Here is a 10,474-nt window from a genome sequence, read left to right on the forward strand (position 1 = left end):
TTCTTTCAACTTGCAAATGCTGATAACTAATACAATATTTTAAACTGTTGTCTGCAAACATAGTCTTGGTCCAAAAGCTCCTTCAGCTGATAAGCAACTTCAGCAAAGTCTCAGGATACAAAATCAATGTGCAAAATAAGTAGCATTCCTATACACCAACAACAGTCAAGTTGAGAGCCAAATCAGGAATGCAATCCCATTTACAATTGCCACACACACACACACACACACACACCCTAGAAATACAGCTAAGGGAGGTAAAAGATCTCCACAAGGAGAACTACAAAACACTGCTCAAAGAAATCAGAGATGACACAAACAAAAAAACATTCCATGCTCATGGATAGGAAGAATCAACGTCATTAAAACGGCCAAACTGCCCAGAGCAATTTATAGTTTCAGTGCTATTCCTATTAAACTATGACGTTCTTTGCAGAACTAGAAAAAAACAATTTTAAAGTTCCTGTGGAACCAAAATGAGCTCAAATAGGCAAGGCAATCCTAAGCAAAAAAAAGAAAGCTGGAAATGTCACTCTACCCAACTTCAAATTATACTAGAGGGCTATAGTAATCAAAACAGTATGGTAATGGTACAAAAACAGACACAGAGACCAATGGAACAGCATAGTGAACCCAAAAATAGGGCCACACACGTAGCTACAACTATCTAGTCTTTGACAAAGCTGACAAAAACAATGGGGAACGGACTCCTATTCAATAAATGGTGCTGGGATAACTGGCTAGCCATATGCAGAAGATTGAAACTGGATTTCCTTCCTTAAACCATGTAGAAAAATCAACTGAAGATGGATTAAAGACTTAGGTTTCATGATAAAGATGCCAAAAGCAATTGCAACAGAAGCAAAAATTGACAAAAGGGATCTAATTAAAGGGCTTCTGCACAGGAAAGGAAACTATCAATAGAGTAAACAGACAACCTACAGAATGTAAGAAAATTTTTGCATACTATACACCTGACAAAGGTCTAATAATATCTAGCATCTATAAGAAACTTAAACAAATTTACAAGAAAAAAACAAACAGCCCATTAAAAAGTGGTCGAAAAACATGAACAGGCACTTTTCAAAAGAAGGCATATATGTGGCCAACAATCATATTAAAAAACTCAGCATCACTGATCATTAGAGAAATGCAAATAAAAACCACAATGAGATACCATTTCACACCAGTCAGAATGATTCTTTTTTTTTTTTTTAAGACAGAGTCTCACTCTGTCACCCAGGCTAGAGTGCAGTGGTGCGATCTCAGCTCACTGCAACCTCTGCCTCCCAGGTTCAAGTGATTCCCCTGCTTCAGCTTCCCTAGTAGCTGGGATTACAGGTGCATGTCACTGTGCCCAGCTAATTTTTGTATTTTTAGTAGAAACGGGGTTTCACCATGTTGGCAGGCTAATCTTGAACTCCTGACTTAAAGGGATCCACTCACCTTAGCCTCCCAAAGTGCTGGGATTACAGGCATGAGCCACCGCACCTGACCCAGAATGGCTATTATTAAAAAGTCAAAAAATAACAGATGCTAATGAGGTTGTGGAGGAAAAGGAATGCTTATACACTGTTGGTGGGAGGATAAATTAGTTCAGCCATTGTGGAAGACAGTGTGGTGACTCCTCGAAGACCTAAAAACAGAAATACCATTCAACCGAGCAATCCCATCACTGAGTATATACCCAAAGAAATATACATCATTCTGTCATAAGGACACATGCACATGTATGTTCATTGCAGCACTATTGACAATAGCAAAGGCATGGAATCAACCTAAATGCCCATCACTGGTAGACTGAATAAAGAAAATGTGGTACATATACACAATGGAATACTATGCAGCCATAAAAAAGAACAAGATCATGTCCTTTGAGGAAACATGGATGGAGCTGGAGGCCATTATCCTTAGCAAACTAATGTAGGAACAGAAAACCAAATACCACGTGCGCTCACTTACAAGTGCGAGCTAAGTGATGAGAATACATGGTTACATAGAGGGAAAAATACACACTGGGGCCTATTGTAGGGTGGAGGTTAGGAGGAGGGAGAGGATCAGGAAAAATAACTAATGGGTATTAGGCCTAATACGTGGCTGATGAAATAATCTGTACAACGAACTCCCATGAAAGAAGTTTACCTGTATAACAAACCTGCACATGTACTCCTGAACTTAAAAGTTACATTTTAAAAACAAAATAACCTAAATACATAGATAAATAAAACAAAAAATGTTATGTGGGCCAAACAAAAAAACTATGCAGGCTGAAACCTGCAGAACACAACTTTATGGCCTTTGATCTTTGTATAATTGATGGATTTGCTCTTAATTTTCAATGTTGTACAAAAATTACAAAGTTATCATTAACCTTTCATGTTCAGTAAGATCAAATGCATCTAGAGTATTAACAATGTTAGTAGGAAGAGACAGGCATTAGTTTAAAAACAAAAATAGATGTGGTAAAAATTGAAGATGATAAATGTATGTACTGATGGGATAAATTGTTCAGGAATAATGACAATTCTGAGGAACAAATGTCTGATCATGCAATCACTCATATATATATGCTATCAACAATAATAAGCAAGAAGAATTAAAAAATTGTCAGAAGGAAAGGCTTTATGGGTGTACAGCTAGAGAAGGAAGATTAATGTCAGATGCCAGAATCAAGTTAATTCTGGATGAAAACATCATTTGTTTAGGAACTTGAGGACTGAACATGATAAAAATGCACCTGATGGAACTTTTTACGTAGCCACACTTAAGTTCTGTAGTTTAAGGACATCATAGCTGCCAAGGAGATTTCTACACTTGCAGCCATCACCAAGGAGGGAGATTTCCTTCCTAAACATATGTTCAACGTGGTGGAAACTAGTACATGAGAAAAGATAGCTGAGAGATTGTACAGGAAGTAGGAGAATAGAGCATGTCTAGTCTGTGATGTTGAAGGCAAACTAATTTTTTAAAGCAATAATTATAAATGTTTACAATTCAAATAGTATAAAAAAGACACACAGTAAAAACCAACTTTTCCTTCTTTCCTATACCCCCACTTCCCTGCCTAAAGGTGACCATTATTGGGAATTTAAATATTTCCTTTCATACACATAAGTGCACATTATACACACTGTTCTGTAACTTTTTTCCCATTTAATATATTTTGGAGATTGTTCTATATCAATTCATATAGATCTACCTTATTTATTTTAAAAACTACACTATAGATATACTATAACTTATATAATCAATACCCCATTGATGGATCTATATTGTAGTCTTTTGCTATTACAAACAATAAGTGTGCTGGTTCTCTTCAGAGAACCTATTTGGTGGAATTCCATCCAGGGCCTGCAAACATAAACATCTCTTAGTTCTTTTGGTCTTGAGAACAAATAAACTTAGAAAGAGCCATTTGGAAATGAACTTGTTTGTTACTAGAGAAGAACTGTGTGGAGAGAGGGCAAATGTGGCAGAACGCCCAGCAGGAAAACTATATAGAAAATTAGGCCAGGATTGCTTCTCAGCCTTTTGACTAAGATCAAGTACAAAAATTAGGCTGGGCGCGGAGGCTCATGCCTGTAATCCCAGCACTTTGGGAGGCTGAAGTGGGTGGATCACTTGAGGCCAGGAGTTCAAGGTTATAGTGAGCTATGATTGTGCCACTGCACTCCAGCTTGAATGAGAGAATGAGACCATGCCTCTAATAATAATAATAATTTTAAAATAATTGACAAGGTCATAAAGGACTTCATCTAATAACATAAAGAATTTGACCTTATCCTAAAAGACATGCAGAGCCAGATTGGTGTTAAGCAGAATGACAGGATTATATGGAAAGTTTACTATAACTACAATGAGAAGAACAGATTAGAGGGGAACTGGTAAAGACAGAGAGTGGCCAGAAGAGGGACTATTCAAGTCATCCAAGAAATAATTTATGAGGATTTTAACTGAGGTGGTGGCAATGGAAATGGAGAGGAGGGGATGTGATATTAGAAAACCATGAAGGGATAACATCTACAGACCTTTGGCTGATCTGACAGGGGTCTGATTGGATGGGCAGAATCTAGGATGAATACCAGGTTTCTGGATTGGCCCACTTAGTATTAGTCACCACATCAGAAAGGAACAAGTATAGGGAGAAAGAAGATTAGTTGTGTTTTGGATGTTTGACCTTCTGGGGCCTACAGGTGGTTATATCCAATAGGCGGTAGAATATATAGGTCCAAAGCTCAACAAGAGCACTACATACCAAAAGCAGACATCCACGTATGTATATGATGGGTGAAACTGAGAATGGAACAGGCCACCTGAGGATTACACAACCTTAATAGGACAAAAGGAAAAGTGGGGAGAACTCTAGAAAAGGAGACCTTTAGGCGGGAGGCAAAGGAAAAGGAGCCAAGGAAGGAAGACAAGGCCTTGGATGAACATTCAAAAATGAAATAAAACTTACATTGGCATAATAAAGGTTTCAAAGGCAGATATTCTTATCAGAGTCTCATGGGATTGGCGACTTAAGCTCTTAGATGACTAGCCCAGGATTGCTTAGCTTTTAAAATAGCCGAGCTGAGAGTTTAACTCAAGCCTTTCCCAAATTCTAGAGATGATTTTTTCACCTTACTGGCTCCAAATTCCTTATTATCCACAGGAATTTAAAAAATAAGGTCACAAACTGGAAAACCAAGAACTTGAATAACAAGGTCACAGACTAGCAAAACCAGGAAAGCAGAGATGGGAAAGAGATGATACCAGTACAGTACTGACCTCGTGAATAACTCCTGTTCCCAGGTTTTTGCGCGTTAGGAAATAACATCTCAGAAAAGTTAAAATAGCAAAACCACAACCCAAAAAAAAACCCTAGCGTAAAATCCTAAAACTCCAATTTTCTTTCTTCAGCACTCACATGCAAAGAAACATTAACTCTGCATAGGGATGTGTGTGCTCAGGATTTTAATAATAAAGCCATCAGAAACTAAATAGTATCTTTTTCTGTACTATGGTCATTAGAGGGAGAACCATGAGGCTACGTTGTTCTACCTCACAAAATGTTCTTTGTTTTATGCAAATGTACTGGCTGTGGGAGATATTAGATGTCGTTTCCATGAGTATGACATGAGTAAGTGTTAGAGGTAAGTTGACAATCTCCTTGTAAAGATATTAGCAAAAGAGTATTATTATGGCCCTGCAACACCTTAGAAATATTTTCACTATAATCCATCTTGTGATAATTATACCTGTTTTACTGGAATTTGACCTGAAAGAATAGAACTTGGTCAACAAGTTTCCAATCTTGTTGAAAGGGTACATTTTTGCAGCTGACATGAAAAAAAAATTTTTTAAGTGATGTGTGGGTTGGGCACAGTGACTCATGCCTGTAATTCTAGCACTTTGGGAGGCCAAGGTGGGAGGATCACTTGAGCCCAGGAGTTTGAAACCAGCCTGGGCAACATGGCAAAACCCTATCTCTACAAAAGACAGAAAAAAAAAAATTAGCCAGACATGGTGCTGTGTGCCTGTAGTCCTAGCTACTTGGGAGGCTGAGACAGGAGGATCGCCTGAGCCTAGGAGGTCAAGGCTGCAGTGAGCCATGCTCGTGTCACTGCAGTCCAGCCTGGGTGACAGAACGAGACCATGTCTCCAAAAAAACAAAAGAAAACAAAACAAAACAAAGCAAACAAACAAAAGAAAATAAACAAACAGAAAAATTAAAAAAATAATATGTGTAGTATAAAGCTGAGTTATATACTAGTGTGCTGCAATTGGGTAGATTCCAAATGGAGGTTTGAACAAGACTATTTCAAGGTCTTTCTCCTTATGTGGATTAGTGAGCCTGTGGAAGAGGTCTCGACCCAGAAGCTCCAACCTGTAAAAGTGGTTTCAGCTGGAGTAATAGTGTTTTCACTGTGGGAAAAAGCCTTTCAGTCCTTGCAACAGCAAATTTCGGGAGCTGACATCTTTTAAATCCTCTAAACAAGTCAATATAAATTAGGGTAGTAGGCAGAAAGATAATACTGATTTCATTCATTCAGAAAATGTTTGTTGAGGCCAGACACAGTGGCTCACACCTGTAATCCCAGCACTTTGGGAGGCTGAGGCAGGAGAATTGCTTGAGGTCAGGATTCAAGACCAGCCTGGCCGACATGGCAAAACCCCGTCTCTACTAAAAATACAAAAATTAGCTGGGCGTGGTAGCACACGACTGTGATCCCAAGTACTCAGGGGGTGCTAAGAGAATAGCTTGAACCCAGAAGGGGGTTGCAGTGAGCTGAGACTGCGCCACTGCACTTCAGCCTGGGTAACACAGCGAGATTCTGTCTCAAAAAAAAGAAAAGAAAAGAAAAAGAAAACATTAATTGAATGTGAAGTCACTACAGAAATCACAATGAATGAGAAATGGATTCTGCCCACAAATAACTTAGTCTGGGGTGGGGACATGGTGCAGTTAATTAGCAGGGTTAAGGCTGACATTTCTGTTAGGAACTTGAAGTACACGTATTTTGTGTTGTTAATCCACAGTCTTAGGAGTGTAGACCGAGAAACATGGCATGTAGCAAAGTTGGCATCCTCATATAAATGTCGACAAGCTCAGTTGGTATTTTCGCACTGTTACCTGGAGCCACTCGCTCTTCCTCCTCCCAGTGGAAAGCTCCTTCCCTACAATTCCAGCAACACTTTCAGGATGTGGCCTCTGAGAGATTACATATCTTTTAGTCATCAAAGGGCAACCTGGCTCCGCTGAGAGTGTTAACTGGACACATTTACCAGAGTACAACGTAACTTCCAACCAGTGATTTGGCTTCCCTCTCTTTTCCCTCTCCTAAGGAAATAATCAGAGCCCATATAAACATGCACATGCAAGTATGTAAATATACATGGAAAGATCAGGAACCATCTAAATGACAAACAGCAGGGATGTGGTTAAATAAATTGTGGCTATCTTTATGATGTAGTACTATGCAGCCATTAAAATGATATTACAGGAAAACAAAGAAATGTATATCCATCATATGCTGTTATAAAAATTGCTTATAAAATTATAACATGGTATGAATTATATTTTCCAAATATGTGTGTATTCATGTTTGTGTGTGGACAGAAAAAGACTAAAAAAAATAGAAGACTCTGATAGTAATAGTGGCCATCTCTGCATAGAATTACATGAGTTTTCTTCTTGGTGCTTTTCTCGTGTTTTCCAAATTATCCAAAATGTACATGTGTTACATTTATCCAAAATGTACATGTGTTACTTTCACTATATTTTAAGAATAAGAAACAAAAAGTGGTCTAGTTCTTCCTATTTTGTAGCTCTCTTTGACAAAGAAGTTTCACCAAATACCTCAGGGGCTGGAACAGAAAGCTATTTTAGTGATGCCAACTGTGCCAACTCAAAACATTACTCAGAGAACTTGTTTCTGAAGGCAAAGAAGAGTCACTTCCTATCCTGTCTTGGGGAACACTCACCAGGAGCTGCAGGAAATCTTCAAAGATCTTTTTGTTGTTGTTGTTGAAGGGTTTTTAATTCTGTTATCTCTGAGGCCTCACAAGCAATACCAAAGTCTCTGCCATATCTCCCAGTATACCAAGTGGCCATATGTAAGTAGGTTTATTGGTGGCCTGAGTAATATCCCAGAGTTTCTGAGAGAGACTGGCAAAATGGACTCTATCTGGAGTCAGAAAAGCATAATTTAAGAACACAGAATCTGTAGGCAAACAGATCTTAGTTGAAATCCAAACTCTGAAATGTATTAATTATATGGCCTTGGATATATTACTTAATCTCTTTGTGTCTCAACTTCCTCATCTGTCAATTAGAACATAATAATATCTACTTATAATGTTTCTATTATGAGTAAAAGTTATAATACATGTTAAGTATTTAGCAAACTGTATTGCTCATCGTAAGCAACAATGAATGAAAGCTATTATATTACTACAATAAGTAACATAAAAGAGAGAAAAATAAGTGTCATGAGAGATCAAGAAAAGGCACAGTTAGTCCTGGTTGAAAAGATGGCAAACGGCTTTGTGGAAGGAGAGAATTTAGATATTCTACTTTTTGTTTCTTTATTTTAAATTTTATTAGAGATGAGGTCTCACTATGTTGCCCAGGCTGCGGTATGTTGCCCATGCTGGATTGCTCAAGCAATCCTCTCACCTCAGCCTCCTGAGTTGCTGGGACTACAGGTGTGTGCCACCACACCAAGCTCAGAACATTTAGATATAGCTGTGATTTTAGTTTAATACCAAAAATTACATATGTGTGCTAACCAAAACCCTGGTAACTTAATGATTAAAACCTGTACCCAACTTTGTACATTGCAGCTTTTCATACCACTCAGAGTTTACATTTTAAACTTTATTTTAGGCAATGTTATTACAAAATAGTCTGGTACAAATAATTACCCTGCTAAATCAGGAAAAAAGAGAGAGAGAGAGAAAGTAATAGTCTACACAGAAGATACAGTAAATTGACCTTATTAAATCTGTTTCTTCCTCCGAAACTGGGGTGAGGGGGCAGTTCTTAATGAAGAGTATTACCTCCATTCCCCCCCACCCCAGGGTGTTTGGAAATCTGTGCATGGTTTTGTTCAGTTGTCACAATGATTGGGAGAGCTATTAACATTTATGGGTTGGGGCCAGAGATGCTAAATGTCCTGCCATGCTCAGGACAATCCCCTACATCCAAAAGCTGTTCTGCCCTAAATGCTAATAGCACTCCTTTTGAGAAATACCATTAGAAATACTATTAGAAGGTCTCCAATGGCCTTTCCAGCTCTACAAGTTTGTTAGTGAATTCTATTCATCCCTTTGAACTAGCATTTCTTTAGTATTCTAAATGTCAAATTTAATTAACAGGCAGACAATATGAACCAACTGAGCATCTGTAAGGGTTAATTTTGGCTGGGCCACTGTGTTCAGCTATTTGGTCAAACTTTATTCTGAACGTTTCTGTGAGGGTGTTTGGATGAGGATGACATTTAAATCAGTGGACTCTGAGTAAAGCAGATCACCTTCCATAATGTGGGTGGGCCTTATTCAATCAGTTGAAGGTCTGACTAGAACAAAAGACTGACCTTCTGAGCAAGAAGGAATTCTGCCAGCACATGACCTTCAGATTAGAACTGTAGATTTTGTACTTTCCAGCCTCCATAATAGCATGCGCCAGTTACTTAAAATAAATCTGTCTCTATATATATGTATACATACACTACTTGTTCTTTTCCTCTGGGGAAGGCTAATACAGCATCCTTTTTCCTGGGCATAAGATTTAGAAAATATGAGAAGGAAAAATGAAGATAATGCAAATTATCTCCACTATTTACCCTGGATATAGATTGCCATGATCTCATTTTGTGCACACCTTAAATGCTGAAATGCAACATTTGAAGTATTTGGGTTTCAGGATGCCTCTGAGCATTTCACTGAGCATGTTTTCCTCTGCACTTTTAAGCTCATGTGTACTTTGAAGAATATAAGCCATGTTTCTGATTCATTTACACTTAACTCATCAAAGTCTTGATTCACAATTATTTGACACTCTGCACCTTATTAGTGCTTGAGCTTGCTCTATCAAGTCTTTGTTCTAAGTCACCTTTTGGTCCCTCAAAGAAAGAAAATAAAGTAAGAACCCATGTTAGAGTAAATTCAAGATATTTAATTTCTAATTTACCCCTTTTCAAAGAAAATATATTTTTACTAATATCTTCATTTGGAAAAACTTGTTGTTTTAACCCTATTTAAGATTTTCTCCCAGACATGTTTTTAAATATACACATATCTTTGAATTAAAAGCAGCAACTAATTTTTACATAAAACATATTAAGTATATTTATTTTCTTGCTTTGTTTATATGTACTGATGGTAGATTAGTGTCAAGGTCAGTAAAATCACATGCAACCTATTTTAAAAGTTGGTTTTTTCATTTATTTTCTTTTAATGCTCACATTGTTTTGCAAAGTCTGTGTAATTTCATATATGTAATTACTCTTTCAACACAAAACTTCCCTGATGTTGGCTTATTTCAACAAAAAACAGCATTATATCTGACCCAGATATATAAGCTAATTCTCTTGAGACGTCATATAGTAACAAACCAATATGAATGTAAAAAAAAAATTTACAAAGAAATTGGGAATACAGTTTTGCATTTCTAAGGGGCTAGCCTCACAATGCTAAGTTAAATTTCAGATCTCAACTTTTCTGCATAGTTCACAGAAAAAAATAAAAGTGGCTGGGCGCGGTGGCTCACAGCTGTAATCCCAGCACTTTGGGAGGCCGAGGCGGGAGGATCACGAGGTCAGGAGTTCCAGACCAGTCTAACCAACATGGTGAAACCCTGTCTCTACTAAAAATACAAAAAATTAGCCGAGTGTGGTGGCACACACCTGTAGTCACAGCTACTCAGGAGGGTGAGGCAGGAGAATCGCTTGATCCCGGGAGGCAGAGGTTGCAGTGAGCCAAGATCGCG

This window comes from Pongo pygmaeus, chromosome 9 (assembly GCF_028885625.2).
Source record: "Pongo pygmaeus isolate AG05252 chromosome 9, NHGRI_mPonPyg2-v2.0_pri, whole genome shotgun sequence".
NCBI lineage: Eukaryota > Metazoa > Chordata > Mammalia > Primates > Hominidae > Pongo > Pongo pygmaeus.